The 22341-nt window shown below is 43.2% G+C and overlaps 1 pseudogene; it reads right to left on the bottom strand.

The window, feature by feature from the left end:
* Positions 1-20146: 20146 nt before the first annotated feature.
* Positions 20147-20920, bottom strand: LOC100349654 (nicotinamide/nicotinic acid mononucleotide adenylyltransferase 1 pseudogene; annotated as a pseudogene).
* Between the last annotated feature and the right edge of the window lie 1421 nt (positions 20921-22341).

Below are 22341 nucleotides of genomic sequence, written 5' to 3'. Positions count from 1 at the left end.
TCGGCTTAGCTCCGGCCATTACGGCCATTTGGGGAGTGAACCAGCAGACTGAAGACCCTTCTCTTTGTGTCCCCCCCCCTCTGTATGTAACTCTGCCTCTCAAATCAATAAAATCTTTAAAAAAAGAATGAGTGAATGAGGGGTGAGTGTGTGGCTAGGTGGTTATGATGCCAGTTGTGGTGCCCGTTCCCTATATCCAAGTGCCTAGGTACGAATCCAGGCTCCGTTCTCAAATTCAGCTTCTTGCTAATGCTTTCCCTGGAAGGTAACAGGTGTGGCTCAATGCTTAGGTCCCTACCACCCATGGAGAGACCTAGATTGAATTCTTGGCTCAACCTCAGTCAGCATTTGGATACTGAAGCGGTAGATGACAGCTCTCTCTGTCTTCTCCCTGTCCCTCATTCTTTTCCTCTGCGTGCCTCTCAAATTAATAAATCCAAAAAAGAAAGAAAGAAAAACAATACAACAAAGGAAGAACACTTAGAAAGATATCCCTGACTCAGAGAAAAGCCTGAGTCACACATTTTACAAAATCATAAACACATACAGCCAGTTTAAACAAACAATTTGTCCAGTGCGGTGAGCCACAGAGTGCAACAGATCAGGAGATGGAAGATGAAGTAGAAGGGAAGTGCTATAAATACAGTGGGCAGCTGGAAGTGTTGCTGAGGAATTTTGACCTGGTTCTGAATTCAGTGAAACACCATAGCAAATGGCTCCCACCTTCCCGTGGTTTGACGTAGGATTTTTTTACTTTATAATGGTGTGAATACCCATCCAGCCATTCTGGTTTTCAGTTGCAGTGTAGTATTCAGCAAGATATTCAACAGCTTTTATACAATAAGCTTTGTGTTAGGTGATTTCATCTGACTATGGGCTAAAGGAAGTGTTCTGAGCCCGTTTATTTTTAATTTTAATTGTTAATTAGTTTTTTAACAGATTCAATGTGATTTGTAGGTACAATTCTAGAACATAATCCCTTCCTCCTTCCCTTTCTCCCTCCCTCCCACTCCGCAAGCCTTTTCCTTTCTCCCTTCCTACTTTTTATAGTTTTTGAGGGAACATAAATGACATTACAGTAAAATGTACATTACATAAATGTACATACAGTAAAATGACATTACAGTAAAAAGGCTTAATACTTCACTAAATAAGAAGCTTAACAAGTAAAAAGCAAAAAGACCCTAGTTTAGTGGAAATATAGACAATGGCTATAAATAATAATTGAATGGAAAAATGATTTCACTCATACACAGTAAATTTTAGAATAATCACAGATCAATAAAACTGTAGCAGTATAGGATTTGTAGCTATTGGTTTTTATTTTATTTTATTTTATTTTATTTTTATTTTTATTTTTTTTGACAGACAGAGTGGACAGTGAAAGAGAGAGACAGAGAGAAAGGTCTTCCTTTTGCCGTTGGTGTACCCTCCAATGGCCGCAGCTGGCAGCGCGCTGCGGCCAGCACACCACGCTGATCCGAAGCCAGGAGCCAGGTGCTTCTCCTGGTCTCCCATGTGGGTGTAGGGCCCAAGCACTTGGGCCATCCTCCACTGCACTCCTGGGCCATAGCAGAGAGCTGGCCTGGAAGAGGGGCAACTGGGACAGATTCCGGCGCCCCGACCGGGACTAGAACCCGGTGTGCTGGCGCTGCTAGGTGGAGGATTAGCCTAGTGAGCCGCGGCGCCGACCAAGCTATTGGTTTGACAACACTATTAAACAATGTTTTACAAAATTATATTTGCAGCACTACTGATATACATGGATATTTCTTTATTCTTTCTTTTTTGTTTTTTAATATTTAGTTCCCACATATAAGGGACAACATGTAATATTTGTCTTTCTGGGTGCAGCTTATCTCAGTCAACATGATGTCCTCCAGTTGTTTGCTGCAAATGGCATATTCATTCTTTTTTATAGCAGAATAAATATTCTATTGTGCATGTGTATTTTCTTTATCCATTCATCTGTTGATGGATACCTTGGTTGGTTGCACATTTTGGCTTTTGTGAACAGTGCCACTATAAACATGGTGATACAGATATCCCTTTGACACTTTGTGTTCAAGTTTTTTGGGTATATACCCAGTAGTGAGATTGCTGTATCATATGCAAGTCTATTTCTGGTTTTTCAGAAATCTCCAGTCTGTTTTCCACAATGGCTTCACTAATTTACATTTCCACCAAGAGTGTATATGGGTTCCCCTTTGTCCACATCCTCGCTAGCATTTGTTACTCTCTGTGATTTGGATTTTAGCCATTCAGTCAGGAGGGAGGAGATAGCTCATGGTGGTTTTGATTTGCATTTCTCTGATGGCTAGTGATGGTGAGCATTTCTTCATATATTTTGTTGTCCATTTGTATTTCTTCTTTTGAGAACTGTCTATTGAAGTCCTTTGCCCATTCCTCAACTAGATTGGTTGTTTTGTTGTTGAGTTTTTTAAGTTGCTGATATATTTGGGATAGTCATCCTTTGTCAGGTAGGTGGGTTTGCAAATATTTTTTCCCACTCTGCTGGATGTCTCTTCACTCTATTGATCATTCTCTTTGCTGTGCAAAAGCTTTTGAGGTTGATGTACAGTCCCATTTCTTTAGTTTTGCTTTCGTTACTTGTGCTTGGGGGGTCTTGTTCAAGAAGTCATCCTCTGTACCAATGTCTTGGTATGTTTCCCCTACATTTTCTTCCAGCAACTTCATAGTCTCGGGTCTTGAATTTAGGTCTTTGATCCATCTTGAGTTTATTTTTGTATGTAGTGAGAGATATGGATCTAACTTCATTCTTCTATATACATATACATGCAGTTTTGCCAGCACCATTTGTTGAAAAGTTTATCCTTCTTCACTGTATGGTCTGAGCACTTTTGTCAAAAACCAGTTGATCGTATGTACTTGGATTAACTTCTGGGCTCTCTATTCTGTTCCTTCGACCTATGTATCAGTTTTTACGCCAGTACCAAGCTTTTTTTTTTTTTTTTTTTTAATTTTTTGACAGGCAGAGTGGACAGTGATAAAGAGAGACAGAGAGAAAGGTCTTCCTTTTTCCATGGTTCACCCTCCAATGGCCACCACGGCCAGCACACTGCGCTGATCCGAAGCCAGGAGCCAGGTGCTTTTCCTCGTCTCCCATGCAGGTGCAGGGTCCAAGCACTTGGGCCATCCTCCACTGCACTCCCAGGCCACAGTAGAGAGCTGGCCTGGAAGAGGGGCAACCGGGACAGAATCTGGCGCCCCGACCGGGACTAGAACCCGGTGTGCTGGCGCCGCAGGCGGAGGATTAGCCTAGTGAGCCAAGGCGCCAGCAATACCAAGCTGTTTTAATTACTATAGATTTGCAGTATGCTTTGAAATCAGGTATTATGATGCTTCCAGCTTGGTTTTTCTTGCTCAGGATTGCTTTGGTTATTCATATGTGATTCCATATGAATTTTAGGTTTGTTTTTCCTAACCCTGTAAAGAACAGTATTGGTATTTTGATAGAGATTTTAACAATATTGATTCTTCCAATCCATGAGCAAGGAATATATTTCCATTGTGTGTGTGTGTGTGTGTGTGTCCCCTTGGTGATTTCTTTCATCAATGTTTGATAATTTTCATGGTAGAGATTCACTTCTTTGGTTAACTTTATTCTAAATATTTAATTTTTTGTGGATATTGTGAATGGGATTTCTTTCTTGATTTCTCTTTCTGTGAGTTTATCATTAGCATATAAAAAAGCTACTTTTTTGTGTATTTATTTTGTAACCTGCAACAATTGAACCGGCTCATCAATTCTAACAGCTTTTTGGTGGAGTGTTTAGGTTTTTCCATGTACATCATGTCATCTGCAAATATGGGTAATTTCACTTCCTCTTTTCCAATTTTAATGTCCCTTATTTCTTTCTCCTCCCTAATTGCTCCTGCTAAAACTTCCAGTACTATGTTAAATAAGAGTGGTGAAAGTGGGCATCTTGTTTTGCTCTAGATCTGAGGGGAAATGCTTTCAGTTTGTCCCCATTCAGTATGATTTTGGCTGTTTGTGATATATAGCCTATATAATTTTAAGAAATGTTCCTTCTATACCTAATTTGTGGAGGGTTTTTATCATGAAAAGGTGTTGAATCTTATCAAATGCTTTCTCTGCATCTATTGAGATGACCACATGGTTTTTGTTCTTCATTTTATTGATATGATTTATGATGTTTATTGGTTTGTGAATGTTGAACCATCCTTGCATTTCTGGAATAAATCTACTTAAGCATGACGTATGATACAGATGGATCCTTCCTCAGGTCCTGCTAGGAGAGTCCAGCTGGTGCTGTGGCTTATAATACCAACAGCTCTAGTTCTAGGAGTAGGTGATGTGAACTGGACCCTGATCCAGTCCTACAGAGTGACTACAAGGTATACAAGAGGGGCTGGTGCTGTGGCACATTGGGTTAAAGCCCTGGTCTGAAGTGCCGGCTTCCCGTATGTGCGCCAGTTCTAGTTCTGGCTCTCCTCTTCCAATCCAGCTCTCTGCTATGGCCTGGCAAAGCAGTGGAAGATGGCCCAAGTCCTTGGGCCACTGCGCCCACATGGGAGACCCAGAGGAAGCTCCTGGCTCCTGGCTCCTGGCTTTGGATCGGGACAGCTCTGGCCATTGCGGCCATCTGGGGAGTGAACCAGCAGATGGAAGTCCTCTCTCTCTGTCTCTACCTCTCTCTGTTACTCTTTCAAATAAATAAAATAAAATCTTAAAAAAAGTATACAAGAGATTTTACTCTGGAGGGTATGAGTCCAGAGAGGTGGATTGCAGGTGGGTTCTTCCCGAGTTCCACCAGACAGATTCCAGCAGTACCAAGAAATTTAGAACTTGTACAGTCCTGGTGTTGTGGGGTATAGCGAGGTCATTACCCAGATCTCCTAGGGTGGGAGTGGATTTTTTTTAGGGACTGCTTCTGGTGTTAGCTCTTGCAAGCTAAGGTGACTCCCCCTTGGTCACGTGCAGTGCATGGGCGTAGCTCTGGAGCTAATGCCCAAAAACTCGCACAGTTGCAGGATGCAGGGGATCTGTCCTTTACCCCACACATTGCCCTGACTCTGGCTATAATGCAAGCAGGAGAGCAGAGGTGCATGGTGTGACTTTTCCCTGCCAAGTATGGCACTCTGTATGGGATGGGGAGGGGAAAGAAGCAGGGCAGCTTTCCTGCTCCGAGCCCAGCAGTGGCTGTGAGCCGTTCAACAAGGCTAGGCTAAGGTGTGATATTTAATCAATTAGGTATATTAAAAGCATTTTTAATTTAGAATATTTTCAACTTATTTCACTGGAACATAACTCTATCATGAATCAAGAGCATTCGTGTAATGTTGAAGTTAAAAGAATTTGGCCCTCCCACATTCTGGGGGCCAGTGGTGTGGCACAGTGGATTAAGCTGCCACCTGCAAAACTAGCACCTACCCCATGTGAGTACTGGTTCAAGTCCCGACCCACTTCATTTTTTTAATTATTTATTTATTTATTTGAAAGTCAGAGTTACACAGAGAGAGAAGGAGAGGCATGGAGAGAGAGAGAAGTCTTCCATCCCCTGGCTCACTCCCCATTGACCGCAATGGCTGGAGCTGGGCCAATCTGCAGCCAGGAGTTTCCTTTGGGTCTTTCACACGGGTGCAGGAGTGCAAGGACTTGGGCCATCTTCTACTGCTTTCCCAGGCCACAGCAGAGAGCTGTATCAGAAGAGGAGCAGCCGGGACTTGAACTGGCGCCCATATGGGATGCCAGCACTGCAGGTGGCAGCTTCACCCCCTATGCCACAGTGCCAGTCCCCCAATCCACTTCTGATCCAGCTACCTGTTAATGTGCCTGGGAAAGCAACAGAAAATGGCCCCAGCACTTGGGCCCCTGCCACCCATGTGGGTGACCCATATGGAGTTCCAGGCTCCTGGCTTTGGCCTGGCCCAGCCCTGGCCATTGTGGCCATTTGGGGCATGAACCAGTGGATGGAAGATCCCCCCCCCACCCCATCACTCTGAAACTCTCCCTTTCAAATAAATAAGTACATATTTTTTAAAAGGCCAAATTCTGTGGCCAGAAAGCATAGTTTGAACCCCTGGCTCTTACAAGTTATTCAACTTCATTGTGGCTTGTTTTCTTCATCTATAAAATGGACATGAAATAATACCACCTACCTCATAGTTTTGTTTTGTTTACACTTAAGTGAGTTAATTTATATAAAATCCATAAAACAGTACCAGGTATATAGCTATTGCTAGATACATATTTGTTAATATAATTACTTAGTTGGGAACCATTGTAAGTCCCTAAGCAAAAAACTATATGAGCCATTCTATATTTTATGTATTTTAGAAAAGAAATTATTGTGGCAGAATGAAAGATGAATTGGATTGAAATTAGTTATATTTTATCTCAGCTACACAGATCACCACAATATTATATAGAGTCAACAAGACAGAAATATATTGGGGGCTAGTGCCGTGGCTCACTTGGTTAATCCTCCGCCTGCAGTGTTGGCATAGCTCTGGCTGTAGCGGCCATTTGGGGGGGTGAACCAACGGAAGGAAGACCTTTCTCTCTTTCTCCCTCTCTCACTGTCTAACTCTATCTGTCAAATAAATTTTTAAAAAAAGAAATATATTGGATAGATATTGAGGCAGAATCAGTAGGAAGTCAAACCCTAACCAACAAAACAAAGAGAGAATTAAGGAGTAATGAGTAATTTATATAACAATTATATTATATATAATATCCCATATATATTGAAAAATACAAAGGAAATTCTAGTGTATTATATTTACAGTCTTGGTGAAAAGGCTTCTCTAAAAGCTCCAAAAATAAAAGACAAAGAGCAAAGTGTATGTATTAATTAAGCCAAAAACACTAAGATAAACTTTTGGAGAAATGAAAGATAACAAAAGTGAAAAAAGAAGCCACACACTAGGAAAAACATTTGTAGTATCTGTGTGAGTACTGTCTTGATTAATTTCAATTGAAGACTTGGGTTGATGGAAAGCTCAGATAAAGATACAGGTTGGTTGAATTAACAGGCACATGTATCACAGGACACCAAGGGAAGCCCGTGTAGTCTGGATATAAAACGGAGAACAGTAACATCATCCAGGTCACAGTGACAGATGCTTCCCAAACCTCAAATGCTCACTAGTGGTGCAGTTGTGACTGCGTATAGCACTGCATCTCCCAAAACTTTAATGCTTGAACAAATACCTGAAATCCCTTCTAGAGTGCAATATTGCTTCTATTTGAATACTTTGGTGCGAGTGGTTTCAGATCCTTCCACTTAGCCTTTCCACTTGTAACAGCTCTCATGCCACAGGTTAGAGGTGTAGTATAAGGGATCTGCTAACCCTTTAATCAAGGGTTCTGAGTTTGTGAACTGACATCTGGAAACTAAATGAAGAGCCATGATTTTCCATTGCATCAACTAAAAACAGACTTCCGCAACCAGTTCTTGCGTTTCCTAATGATACTCATGGAGCAATACTTTCGTTGCTTGCTCATACATCCTGCCCCTGTAACACCATGATCCATTAGCCAACGTCAGATACCCCTACAGATAAGGGCAATCTGGCTGTCACTCTGGTCTGGCTGTCCATTATGGCCCTTACGTCAGCCAGCCTTTGTTAAGCTACTATTCCCTTGCCTCTGCCACTCTGGAACTCCTTCCCTACTAACACTGTGAAGCTAAATTTCATGGCAGAATCCCCCATTCTCAACCCAGACCTACAGAAGACAGAAACTTCTCCAAAGATGCTGGTACTCTCACGTTGGAACACTCCTTGTACCCTCAGGGAAGGGAATATCCTCTGGGCCATTGCAGGAAAGGAGGCCAGGTAGTGGCTTCTTAGGACATACGTTAGGAATGTGGTCTGACAGTCTCGCCTCCCTGATCTTCTGGAATCTGTTAGGATACGACGGAAGTTCCACCATATGCACTTCACTTGATGTAGAACATTATCAAGAAGCCATCTCATTAAGTTTCTAGGAGTCCTGAATCATGGGTGAGTTTCCCCCTTTATAATACATTCTGCACCTGTGTTTTGGTATTCTGTGCTCCTGATCTAACATACAGTGGTCCTCCCTTCTCTCCTGGGCAGGGAGTGCTTAAATAGCCAACATTCCCAGTAGATACCCAAAACCATGAATAGTATTAAACCCTTTCATATGTATTTTTTTTCCCTATCCATACATATATATGACAAAGTTTAATTTATAAATTACACAAGAAATTAGTAAGTGATAATAGAATGGGACAATTATAACAATATGCTATAATAAAAGCTATTTAGAACTCACAGAGTTGGTGGCTGGCCTTGTGGTGCAGCAGGTTAAGTCATCACTTGCCATGCCAACATCCATATCAGAGTCTAGGTTGGAATCCTGGATATCCCGCTTCCAATCCAGCTTCCTACTAATGCACCCAAGAAGGCAGCAGATGATGGCTCAAGTACTTGGGCCCCTGCCACCCAGGTGGGAAACTAGAATGGAGTTCCTGGCTCCTGGCTTTGGTCTGGCCCCGATCTGGCTATTGTGGCTGTTTGAGGAGTGAACCAGGAAATGGAAGCTCGATGTCTCTGTGAACTGACATCTGGGTGTGTGTGTGTGGAGGGGTGGTATCTGTCTTTGTCTCTGCCCTTCTGTTTGTTGCTCTGCCTTTCAAATAAAGAAGTCTTTTTGAAAAACCTTAGAGTGCTTATTTCTGGAATTTTCCATTTAATATTTTCAGGCTATAGTACACCTGGGGGAACTAAGCAAAACTGTGGTGAACAGGGGCCTACTGTACTCAAGATACACTTGCACAAATCCCCCCCCCCCCCCCCCCAGTTTCAGCTACTGCTTATTCGCCAGATCCTGCCATTCCTTTGGCGTGCACTCCCTTTCTTCTCAGAGCAAAGCTAGTCATTTCCTGCTCAGGCTGTGCTGAGACCTGACTGTGCTTTTCAGCCAGGAGGCAACAACGTGTGTTCGGGGCATATCTGGAGGAAAACAAGCCTCATCCTGAAAGGCACCTGTTTCAGATTAGGTGACTGGATGTTCCCTCGGGCAAGCAGAGACGTTTTCCTCTGGCAAGTGGTTAGGGGCTATTTCTGCCAGCCTAAGGGGTTAGGGGAATTTAGGAGCTCAAGATTCTCAGACTTGTCTACAGAAATGTCTCCATTGCAGGTCTCTGGACCCCAATCTTTTCTTGGAATCTTTGCTATAGAACTGGATTCTGGGCCAGGTTTTCAGCAAAATCTTCTATGCTGTAGTCTCAAGCTGTAACAACTATACTCTGTCTTTCAGAACAATGCTTGACTTGTCAATTAGCTGCTGTTAAGACAATAAGGTGGGTCCCCATTGCCCTCAGACAGCTAGGGTTTCAACTTTTAAACCCTATTCTGAGGATCCTTTTCACACAACACTTTTAAAACAATTATTTGAAAGGCAGAGCAAGAAACACACACACACACACACATACACACACACACATACACATACACACAGCATGAGAAAGATGGAGAAAGGGAAGGAAAGAGAAAGATATCTTTCATCCACTGGTTCAGTCCCCAAATGCCCACAACAGCCAAGGCTTGGTCAGGCCAAAGCCAGGAGCCACGAACCCCATTATGGTCTTGCACATGGGTCTCTCATGTGGATGGAAGGGATCCAACTAACTGGGCCATCATCTGCTGCCTCCCAGGTTACACATTAACAGGTTGCTGGGATGGAGAGACGAGTGCAGCAGAGATTAGAACCCAGGCACTCCCATATGGGATGCAGCCTTTCACGGGATGTCTTAACTGCTGCACTACTACACCTGCTCCTATACCTCACTTCTATTGTGTTTACCTGTGTTTCCTAAAAGCAGAGTTTGAAGCAAACACTTAGGTGCCAAGGCTTTCTTTGGTAGTGTAATTCCCACAGAAAAATAAATAAGGGACAGATGGGAAGGAAACAGGATAAAATGCTGGCCAATGCATCACGAAGAAATACAGCCAGTTCCTCAGACGTGTGGGATATCTCACACAGGCCACATGGATTCATGTCTTAGAGTAGTCCGTAAGAGGGAGGGTACAGAGAACACATACCTGTTGTCTTTGTCCCAATGAAGGACCAACTCTGCACTTCTAGGTGGGATCACCTGGCCTCACAAGCAGCTGTGGAGTGCCAAATTTCATGCCTTATGATAGATTGTTTCATCATAGCTCAAAAGTGGAAGAAGGAGAAAGAAACTTCAGAGAGTGGCCTCATGTGGTGGAAACAAACAGGCCAGCCTGGAGGCAGTCACCACGGCAGCTGCTGGAACACAGCCATAGCTGAGGGCACAGTATGTAGGTGAAGACAGAAAATCCTCGGCAGTGCATGGAGCGTATCTAACAAGACCTTAAGGGAGGTAAAGAAGGAGCGGTGCTGTGGCATAGAGGGTAAAGCTGCCGCCTGCAGCACTGGCATCCCATAAGGGCGTCAGGTTCAAGTCCTAGCTACTCCACTTCCAATCCAGCTCCCTGCTATGGCCTGGGAAAGCAGTAGAAGATGGCCCAAGTCTTCTTGGGCCCCTGCACCAGCATGGGAGACCTGGAAGAAGCTCCTGGCTCCTGGCTTTGGATGGGCACAGCTCCAACCATTTTGGCCAATTGGAGAGTGAACCAGCAGATGGAAGACCTCTCTCCCCCCTCCCCATGTAACTCTGACTTTCAAATAAATAAATAAAATCTTTTTAAAAAATGGAGGCAGAGCAGCAAGATGCAAAGAGCCTGGATTCTAAACATTGCAAAGCCACAATACTGGTCCTACAATGCTTGCATCCAAATTATTACGTGAGACAAAAATGAGCTTCCATTTTGTTGAGTTACCAAACTTCTATTCTTTTTTTTTTTTTTTTTTTTTTTTTTGACAGGCAGAGTGGACAGTGAGAGAGAGAGACAGAGAGAAAGGTCTTCCTTTGCCGTTGGTTCACCCTCCAATGGCCGCCGCACCAGCGCACTGATCCGATGGCAGGAGCCAGGAGCCAGGTGCTTTTCCTGGTCTCCCATGGGGTGCAGGGCCCAAGCACCTGGGCCATCCTCCACTGCACTCCCTGGCCACAGCAGAGGGCTGGCCTGGAAGAGGGGCAACCGGGACAGAATCCGGCGCCCCGACCGAGACTAGAACCCGGTGTGCCGGCGCCGCTAGGCGGAGGATTAGCCTAGTGAGCCGCGGCGCCGGCCCAAACTTCTATTCTAACTAATAAGAATCAGGAATGGGAGAGGGAAGAGATGTATAATTTGGGACATGCTCAGGCTGACTTGCCCCAAGTGGTGGAGTTGGAAGCACACCAGGGGATTCCAATTCAATCCCATCGAGGTGGCATGTACCAATGCCATCTCACTGTTCCACGTGATCAGTTTCAGTTCACAGTTGGTCATGGTGGAGGGACTGGGAGTCAAAGGGAGCACATAGACAAGTCTAGTACCTGCTAACGCTAACCAATGGAGTAAATAAAGGGGAGAGTGATCCAACATGGGAAGTGAGATAGCACTCTGGCCTCAGAATCAGCCCTAAAGGCATTCGGAGCTGGCTGAAAAGCCCATGAGAGTATTTCAGGCATGGAAAGCCAATACACTCTGGCAAAAGATCTCTGCGAGTGAGATCCCAGTGGAAAGAACAGGTCATCAAAGAAGGAGGTACCTTTCTCTGAAGGGAGGAGAGAACCTCCACTTTGACTATGACCTTGTCTAAACAAGATAAGAATTGGAGAACTCAGAGGGCTTCCATAGCCTTGGAAACTCATGACTGGAGCATAGGGAGATTACTGATGCCATAGACAGGAGTGTCAATTGGTAAAGTCAACAACAGGAGTCACTGTGCACTTACTCCTCGTGTAGGATCTCTATCCTTAATGTGCTGTACATTGAGATTTAATGCTATAACGAGTACTCAAACAATATATTTCACTTTGTGTTTCTATGGGGGTGCAAACTGTTGAAATCTTTACTTAATGCATACTAAACTGATCCTCTGTAAAAAAAAAAAAAAAGAAATTATCAATTCCCAACTTGACTCTCACTGGGATTAAACATGACAATAGGTCTGCTCTGATTTCATCATCATTTAAAAAAAATCATCTATTATTTTTCACTTTATGTTTCTGTGTGGGAGCAAACTGTTGAAATCCATACTTGATGTATACTAAGCTGATCTTCTGTATATTAAGATAATCGAAAATGAATCTTGATGTGAATGGAAGGGGAGAGGGAGTGGGAAAGGGGAGGGTTGTGGGTGGGAAGGACGGTATGGGGGGGAAGCCATTGTAATCCATAAGTCGTACTTTGGAAATTTATATTCATTAAATAAAAGTTTAAAAAAAAAAAGAATCAGGAATTTCATTTCTTGAAATCAACTTGAGATAATCATGCACACATATGCATAAAATGTATATGCAGCAGATGTTCATTGCTTACATTACTTACTTAATGATAGTAAAACATTAGAAACCATTCAACAGCATATCAATAGAGTCATGTGTAGATAAACTCATTTATCCATAATACTAAACACCAGCCAGTATTCTAAAGGAATGTAGGGGATTTTTTTTTTTTTTTTTTTTTTGGACAGGCAGAGTGGATAGTGAGAGAGAACGGCCTTACTTTTTCTGTTGGTTCACCCCACAATGGCCGCTGCGGCCAGCACACTGCGCTGATCCGAAGCCAGAAGCCAGGTGCTTCCCCTGGTCTCCCATGCAGGTGCAGGGCCCAAGCACTTGGGCCATCCTCCACTGCACTCCCTGGCCACAGCAGAGAGCTGGACTGGAAGAGGAGCAGCTGGGACAGGATCCGGCACCCCAACTGGGACTAGAACCCGGTTGCCGGTGCCACAGGTGGCGGATTAGCCTATTGAGCTGCGGCACCAGCCAAGGGGATCTTTTTTTTTCAAAATGAGATATTTTTAAGATTTTTTTAAATTAAAAATGCAGAATGGTATGAACAGCAGGTTAATGTTTATGAACTAGGAAGTATCACAAAATGATACCATTTGCATGCATCTTTGTATATATTATGGGAGAGATGAGAAGAGAGCAAGAACAAGAATAAGAGTGGGAATATATGTATTGAGAGTTTCTGAAAAAACACTCAGTAAGTTTTTAACAGTGATTACACCTAAAGGAGCACTGAAAATGGAAACTGGGGATCAAATAAGATATTTAATTGTCTATATATTTTTCAATTTTTTTGACAAAGAAAAGGCCTTCTTGTATTATGCAGTCATGTTAATTTAGAAATATTAAACTGGCCGGCGCCATGGCTCACTTGGCTAATCCTCCGCCTGCGGCGCCGACACCCCAGGTTCTAATCCCGGTTGGGGCACCGGATTCTGTCCCGGTTGCTCCTCTTCCAGTCCAGCTCTCTGCTGTGGCCCGGAAAGGCAGTGGAGCATGGCCCAAGTGCTTGGGCCCTGCACCCGCATGGGAGACCAGGAGGAAGCACCTGGCTCCTGGTTTTGGATCAGTGCAGCGTGCCAGTCGTAGAGCCATTTGGGGGGTGAACCAACAGAAAAGGAAGACCTTTCTCTCTGTCTAACTCTGCCTGTCAAAAAAAAAAGAAAGAAAAAAAAGATTAAACTATTAGCAGTTTGTTATTGCACAAAATTAGGATTTCAAGGAGGCCTTCTCCTGTGTTCTTTCCTGTGTTCTTCCAGTTTTTCTGCAGTGAACACCTATACATTTCATTGTAAAACAATAATATGTGTGCTTTTATTCTGTAGGGCATAAAGATACAGGCACATGACAACCGTACAACAAACTAAAAATAAACTCCTATGTTCTTTAATTAGAGAAAGTTTCCACTAACTTCATCATTTGATGGAAATATTTAGAAGCACATTCTTGGACCATAAACCATTTGCTTTATTTACTGAATCTCTACAAAGGCAGAAAATATCTTTCTTATTTGTGCATTTTTTAAACACTGAACTCTGAGCCTGAGAGTCTCCATGGACCTTCAGAATAGGCAGTGTTTCTTTAAGTATATGTTCTAACTCTCCCTTCTTCTCCCCTCTCCAGCCTTCTTCATTAAACATGAACTTGAAGACTGCAACCATGAGTTTCCTGTAAGGCAGGAAGGAAGGGGAATATGCAAGGACATTGCAACCCAGCATCCCCAAGGAGAAGCTTCTGCAGGAGGCAGATTGGAGGCCCACTGAGATGTTCTTGGATCTGTCATATAATAACTGTGTAAACTTTTATTTGGGGGCTGGTGCTGTGGCATAGCAGATAAAGCTGCTGCCTGCAGTGCCAGCATCCCATATGGGCACTGGTTCAAGTCCTGGCTGCTCCACTTCCAATCTAGCTCTCTGCTATGGCCTGGGAAAACAGTAGAAGGTGGCCCAAGTCCTTGGGCCCCTTCACACACATGGGAGACCTGAAGAAGTTCCTGGCTCCTGGCTTCTGATTGGCGCAGCTCCAGCCGTTGTGGCCATCTGGAGAGTGAACCAGCGGATGGACAAACCTCTCTCTCTCTTTGCCTCTCCTTCTCTCTCTATGTAACTCTGACTTTCAAATAAATCTTTAAAAAAAAAAAAAAACCTTTTGTTTGGCTTTCCAGGTTGATCAGAAAACCTCAGTTTAATGATTTCCAAACTTTTTACCATGATTCATGATAAGAATATAAACACATAAGAACCCATTTTTAGCTTGATTATGTCAGGAGGCTGATGTTAAGTGCCACACATTTTGTCTGTTACCAGATTGAGACAAGAAACAATCCTATCTTTCAATCCTGAAAATATGCCTGAGTTTTTGGATTGCTTCAACTCCTTGTTTGCAAATCAGGTAATTCTCGTCTTTTTTAAAATAATCTACTTTATTTACTGTAAAGGCAGAGTAACAGAGAAAGAGAGAGAGAGAGAAGGATAGAGAAAGAGATCTTCCTTCCTCTGGTTCAGAGAGAGATATTACAAAATAATAAAGGGTCAACCCACCAAAAAGACCTAGAAATTGTAAATATGTATGGACCAAGAGACAGAGGTGCAAAAGAAATGAAACAAAAATTGATAGAACTAAACTAAACCTAAAAAATCCACAATTATAGTTGAGTACTTCTACAGCCCTCTCCCCACAACTACTAGATTATCTACAGAGAAAAATCAACAACTTACAGAAAAACTCAACAATCCCATGAATCAACGTGGACTTTTTTTTTACATGTATAGAATGTACTATTCCTTTTGAATGTTCACATAAAATGTATCAAAACAGATCATCTCCTGAAGCAAAATAAATAAATAAATTTCAAAAAATGAAAATTTAAAGAGGTAATTCTCTGACCACAATGAACCCAAGTCAGTGGAAAAAAACAGCAGAACCATCTCTAAACATCGGCAACTGAAAAACACTCTACCACATAATCCATTGGTCAAAGAGGAAGTGTCGGATGAAACCAAATATGCATTGAACTAAACAAAAGTGAAAATGAAACATACCAAAACATGTGGCACCCAGGCACAGCAGAACTGGTGGTTAAGTTTCTAACCCTAAAAGCTGACACTAAGAAAATGAAGTGTCTAGTTAACAATCCAAACTCCTATCTCAAAATCTAGAAAAAAAGAAGCAAAACCAAACCAAAGCAATCAGAAGGCAAGAAATATAAGAACAGAATCAAATGAAATTTAAATAACTGATGGGACCTGATACATGAGCATAAATTTAAAGTTAATGCATATATTTTGGGGAAGATTAAGTGAGTTAACATATGCAAAATTCTTACAGCAGTTCCTAGCCCAAAATAAGTTTTCAGTAAGTGTTACTTTTTTATTGCTTGCTAACAAAATATTTGAGTGTGAACAACTGAAGCAAGAGGTTAAGAAAGCAATTCCATTTTTGAATAACTATATAAAAAAGTAATCGCTAAGGTGACAAATTCATTTTTTCAGAAGATTTGTTTTGGGAGCTCTGTGAAGTCTTACATTCCTGTTTATCCACGATAACACATTTCCAATGTCATCTTTTTTTTTTTTTTTTAAAGATTTATGTGCTTATTTGAAAAGCAGAGTTACAGAAAGGCAAGGCAAAGAGAGAAAGAGAGGTCTTCCATCCGCTAGTTCACTCCCCAAATGGCTGCAATGAATGGAGCTGCGCCAATCCGAAGCCAGGATCCAGGAGCTTCTTCCTTGTCTTCCATGTGGGCACAGGGGCCCAAGGACTTGGGCCATCTTCTACTGCTTTTCCAGGCCATAGCAAAGAGCTGGATTGGAAGTAGAGCAGCCGGGACTTGAACCAGCGCTCATATGGGATGCAGGCACAGCAGGCGGAGGCTTTATCCACTATGCCACAGCGTCAGCCCCGTCATCTTAATAGGAAACCCTTTCCACAGTGTCATGAGCTAAATTCACCAGGTACACTATCAACAAAAGTGCCAGCTTTATTTTCCCCAGTTCCTTAGCACATATGAATTTTTCTTCAAATTTCTGGGTATGAAGTTAGAAAAGCAAAGAATTAATAATAGTGAAAAGGGCCGGAGCTGTGGCTCACTTGGCTAATCCTCCACCTGCAGCGCCAGTACCCCGGGTTCTAGTCCCGGTTGGGGCGCCGGATTCTGTCCCAGTTGCTCCTCTTCCAGGCCAGCTCTCTGCTGTGGCCCAGGAAGGCAGTGGAGGATGGCCCAAGTGCTAGGGCCCTGCACCCCGTGGGAGACCAGGAGAAGCACCTGGCTCCTGGCTTTGGATCGGCGCAGCGCACCAGCCACAACGCGCCAGCTGTATCGGCCACTTGGTGGGTGAACCAACGGAAAAAGGAAGACCTTTCTCTCTGTTTCTCTCTCTGTCTAACTCTGCCTGTCAAAAAAAAAGTTAAAAAAAAATAGTGAAAAGGTAGTGAAGCCAGGGAATATATGTATGTGTGTATATGTGTGTTGTTACATCCCAAATGCTTAAAACAATGTCTGACACTTAGTAGTCACTCAACAAATACTTACTGAATGAATAAATGGAGTGAATGAACAAAAAAAATGCATGAAAAATGTGAAAAATTGAAAATGAATTCAAACATGAGCACTCAAAACAATCCCTAATGGTGTTAATACCCAAGGAATGTAGGAGATGACTTGAGGAGCCTGCTATACAACACACGGGTAGATAACCAATGCATGCAAACCTTCCTTATTCCAAAAGGGCTCTCCACTCACTCAGCTGTGTGGCTTCACCACCAATCATGGTTAATTGGGTCAGGAATGAACACTTGAGCTCGCTGCACCAATCAGATTCCTTCTCCTGGGGAATCTGAAGTAAAGAGAAGCTGAGAAAGCTGGTCTGCAGAGAACAAAGCAAGACTTCCCAGAAAAGTGAAAACAGAAGCTGGACAGAGAGGATTGCCCATGTTAGTAAGAATCTTCTGGTCCTGATTCTAACCCCTTCTAGAGGACCAATTGCCATTTGTTCCTGAATAGCCTAATAATACATTCACCTTTGCAGATGGGACAAAAATCAGGTTTATTTTCTGATGCTCTGAACCGAAAGACTGACTGGACAGGGAGGACTATAACTGATTCGTTCTTAGACAGGTTAAGTCTGACTTCATTTCCTTGTTCAGAAATAGTGGTACCTGATTTGACCATAGCTTTCTTCCACTTCATTATGTCTTTTTTATATAGTATATACTAGTGGATTTTAATTTTTACGTATTTTCATTTTATTTGAAAGGCAAAGACTGGACAAGGAGTGGGGGTGGAGACAGAGATAGAGACAGAGAGAGATCTCCTCTCTACTGGTTCACTCCGCAAAATGCCTGTAACAGCCAGGGCTGGGCAAAGCCAAAGCCAGCAGCTAGGAACTCTATCCTCATCTCCCATGCAGGTGGCAGGCACCCAAGAACTTGAGCCATCATTACTGCCTTCCAGGGTGTGCATTAGAGGAAGCTGGATCAGAAGGGGAGACAGGCCTCCTTCCCAGGAATTCTGATGTGGGATTGCAGGCACCCCAAATGGCTTCTTTCCCAAACTTAGCCAGACACCTGCACCTCATTATGTCTTTGAGTTTTTTTTTTTTTCTAGATGTGTGTAACTGGGACACTGTACTTCTGAACCTGATATGACTTGACTTTTTTTTTCTTAGATTTATTTATTAACTTGAAAGTCAGCATTACACAGAGAGAGGAGAGGCAGAGAGAGAGAGAGGTCTTCCATCCTCTGGTTCATTCCCCAATTGGCCGCAACAGCCCAAGTTGCACCTATCCAAAGCCAGGATCCAGGAGCTTCCTTCGGGTCTCCTACATGGGTGCAGGGGCCCAAGGACTTGGGCCATCTTCCACTGCTATCCCAGGCCATAGTAGAGAGCTGGATCAGAAGTGGAGCTGCCGGGTCTCGAACCGGCACCCATATGGGATGCCAGAGCTGCAGGCCAGGGTGTTAACCTGCTGCACCACAGAGCCAGCCCCCTCAATACATCTTAATAAGAAAATTCCATGCCTCTTTCTTACTTTTATTAGAGGGGATATCCAACATTACAACATAGGTATGATTTTTGTCTACTCTAACTTAGCTTCCCAAGTCTCTGAGCGCCTTATGTTGTCCATCTCTTTAATAGAGAATAGTCCTGAAAAAGGGAGTTTCAAAAGCATCTGCTCATCAGAAACAAACACAAGAGACAGCGTTTTTCTCTTGGTTACATGTTATTCTCTTGGAATATAAAAAAAGTTGAACAGAAGACATATGCAGGGAAGTTTGAACTACAGAATAATGTACAAGCAGTGAAATGCATGTCATTTTCTAATTGCTTAGTGGTTTCAACACCTCTTCACAATATCTTGGAAAAAAATCTGCAAATTTCAAACCAGCTCTGTGCAAATGGATTTCTTAATGTCAGTAGGCTCTGCACACTCACAGCCCACGCTCATTCAGTTGCTAAGTGCACTGGATTGTCACAGTATGTTCCAAAGGCTCTAGATTTCTCTCAAATGTGAAAGATGTGCTTCTAATTGGAAGCAAAATCTTTGTCTTCAACATACAACATTCTCTAAAAACAAACAAACAAACAAACCAAAACACTGTGCTCATCAGATTTCAACCAGTTTATATTAAAAGTGGTTTCCCAAAGCAACGGGAAGCTTGTACGTCCTAAAATTTAATAATGTTATTTTATAGCTTAGAATCCAAAGATGATTTATAGATGAGTTATTATTAACTTCACCTCATTAGGAGTAAAGATCATAATGTTTTTCTCCTGCCATGCCTTGGTAACTTCTATTGATGAGATGTATTGCAAGATGTGTTTGAGTTCTCTAAGTCAATAACATAAACAAAGTGTTAGGCAAATGTTTAAGACTGTGGTAAAGAGAAGGGGGAAATATGACAATAAAGAAGTAACAACAGTTATATTTAGTGGATACACACACACATACACACACCCACAGTGGGAGTGCTACAGCAAAGTTGGGATCTGTTAGATATTACAAACCTCAGACCTAAGGAGTTAAGAGTCCCATAGAAGAGATTGACAATTCATTCCATAAGTATTTGCCAGAATGAGGTGCGTTCTTAGGTTCAACGTGTCAACACATGTCATCAAACACACAAACTTTACCTTAAGATTCTATTATTTTGCAAAGAATATGAGTTTTGAAAAAGCTCAATCTGAAAAGAAAAAGGAAAGTGTCCTCAAGCACCACCACTAGGTGGGGTAACCACTATGACATTTTAGGGCATCTTGTCACCGCTGTTAAAATAAGCACAGCAAACGACACAAAAATAAGGGGTGAGCACAGAGGGTAAATCTGCCGCCTGCTCCCACATCCCTTATGGTCCCTGGTTTGAGCTCAGGCTGTTCCACTTTGGACCCAGTTCCCTGCTAATGTGCCTGATGAGCCAAGTGCTTGGGCCCCTGTACCCACGTGGGAGACCTGGAGGAAACTCCTGGTTCCTGGCTTTGGCCTGGCCCTGCCCCGACCATTGTGGCTATTTGTGGAGCGAACCAGCAGATGGAAGACTTCTTCTCTCTTTGTCTCTCTCTCTGTAACTGCCTTTCACATAAATAAAAATAAATCTTTTCTTTTAAAGGAAAAAAAATCTGATTTTAATTTACTCCTGATTTTCATTAAACTTCTAAGCCTCAGCTTAGGATAGCAGGATCACAATTCCTTTCCCCAGTAACTAACATGCAGATGGTTTCATATCCCAAAAGGGAAGTTCAAATTACCATGCTGTAGACTTTCTAGGACTGCACTGCCGCAGTGTTCCTTTGTAGAGGAGCCAGGACAACCCGGACACTCCTGTCTTCGCTGTCCTAGCTATACACATCATGCTTTTCGACATACGCCAGACAAGATCTGGTCCAAGGAGCGGGTGACGTCGTTAGCGATCCACTCATTCACCAGGTGAGTGCTGCTCCGGTGCTTCCACAGCACATCAGACTCACAGATAAATCTCTGGGCGTCATTTCCGGCTCCAATAACACACCGGAGCCCTTAGCCACAGTGTGGGCGTTATCCTCACTCTTCCACATTTGGGAACGCAAAAGGGCTCCAGTAAATCTGCCCCACACAGCAGCTTCACCTTTGGCACACCTTTTGCTTGTGGCTCCAGGGGTTATTTTCTGAATGGAACTTGGTCTTCGTGGCGCCCACTTGCTCTCCGCCCAGACCTCGCCAGCACCAGAGAGCTCTGCTGCTGATCACAGCGGCCACCGCTGGCTTCCCTTGATGGTGTCTTAGCACCTCCACGGTCTCCACTCGCTCTTTCTGAGGGCTTTTCCAGGTATGACTCCCACCTATTCTGAATGCTTAGTGGCCGGCTCTGCCATGGCAACGCGGAGGTGGGCAGGGATGAGCCCCTTCTTATTTGCATCATCTACTCTGACAATTTTATATTTTCCTGTCTCACTCATGGAGACCCCGGCCAGCTCCAACAACTTGAGGTGCATGTGAGTGATAGCATTGAAGGAACCGCAAGCAAGGAGAACCCCTTCGGTCTTCTCTGAGTTGGCCATGGTAAGATTTTGAAGCTGTCAATCTAAATGGAATCCTCCAGAACCTCCCTTGTTGATTTTACAAAGGAAATTCTTTGCATTTGAAGTGTTTTTTGCGAGATCGGCTACTGGAACCATTTAGACTAGCGAGTCAACAATCTTCTCTAAGGTAGACCGGAAAAGTAGCTTCCTCTCGGAATTGTAATTTTGCCCCTAGAGACCACCTGCGACTGGCACAGCAGCTAGGGGAACATCAGGGCTGCACCCTTATTCACTCCCAGAGCTAAAAATACATCTTTAAAAAGAAAACAAGGGGCCGGCGCAGCAGGTAAAGCCGCCGCCTGCAATGCTGGCACTCCATTTGGGCGCCAGTTCTAGTCCTGGCTGCTCCACTTCCCATCCAGCTCTCTGCTATGGCCTGGGAAAGCAACAGAGGATGGCTCAAGTCCTTGGGCCCTGCATCCACACGGGAAACCCAGAAGGAGCTCCTGGCTGCAGATCGGCCCATCTCCTGCCATTGTGGCCATCTGGGGAGTGAACCAGCAGATGGAAGGCCTCTTTCTCTCTCTACCTCTGCCTCTCTGTAACTTTGCCTTTCAAATAAATAAATTAATTAAAAAAAGAAAGAAAACAAAAATGGTAGCACATAATGCGAAGTCAGTATGGCATATTACCTGGTAGCATGGACTTCACACAACACTACCGAATTCCAATCTGAGCTCTGTCACTTGCTAACTACATTGCCTTTTGCAAGTTTCTGCACATCTCAGTATCAAAATTTTCTAATCCTTAAAATGATAATAATATTAGTACATACCTCATAGCATTTTTGTGAAAATGAATACTCAGGAGCTAGCGCTGTGGCTAGTGGGTAAAGCTGCTGCCTGCAGTGCCAGTATCTTGTGTGGGGGCAACAGTTGGAGACCTGGCTGCTCCACTTCCGAACTAGCTCTCTGCTATGGCCTGGGAAAGCAGTGGAAGATGGCCCAAGTCCTTGGACTCCTGCGTCCACATGGGAAGACCTGGAGGAAGCTTCTGCCTCCTGGATCATGGCTTTGGATCAGCACAGCTCCAACTATTGTGACCTACTGGGGAGTGAACCAGTGGTTGGAAGACCTCTCTCTCTCTCTCTCTCTGCCTCTCCTTCTCTCTTTCTGTAACTCTGACTTTCACATAAATAAATAAATAAATAAATTTTTAAAAACAAAAAAAAGAGAAAATGCTCAAATCACAACACAGGGCATGGTAAAATCTCAGTAAATGCTAACTATTATTATGTATATTGTGTTATTTCACTGAAGATTATATTGGAGACCTCCTTCCCCCACCTCACTTTTTTTCAAAGCCTGAATAGTATTCCACAGTATGAATTTGTTTTCATTCATGTAGTACATTCTCCTGCTTGTTATTGGACATATACAGATTGCCCCCAATGTATTCAC

This window comes from Oryctolagus cuniculus, chromosome 11 (assembly GCF_964237555.1).
Source record: "Oryctolagus cuniculus chromosome 11, mOryCun1.1, whole genome shotgun sequence".
Classification (NCBI taxonomy): domain Eukaryota; kingdom Metazoa; phylum Chordata; class Mammalia; order Lagomorpha; family Leporidae; genus Oryctolagus; species Oryctolagus cuniculus.
The sequence above is the reverse complement of the archived record's forward strand: the minus strand, read 5'-3'. Positions and strand labels throughout refer to the sequence as shown.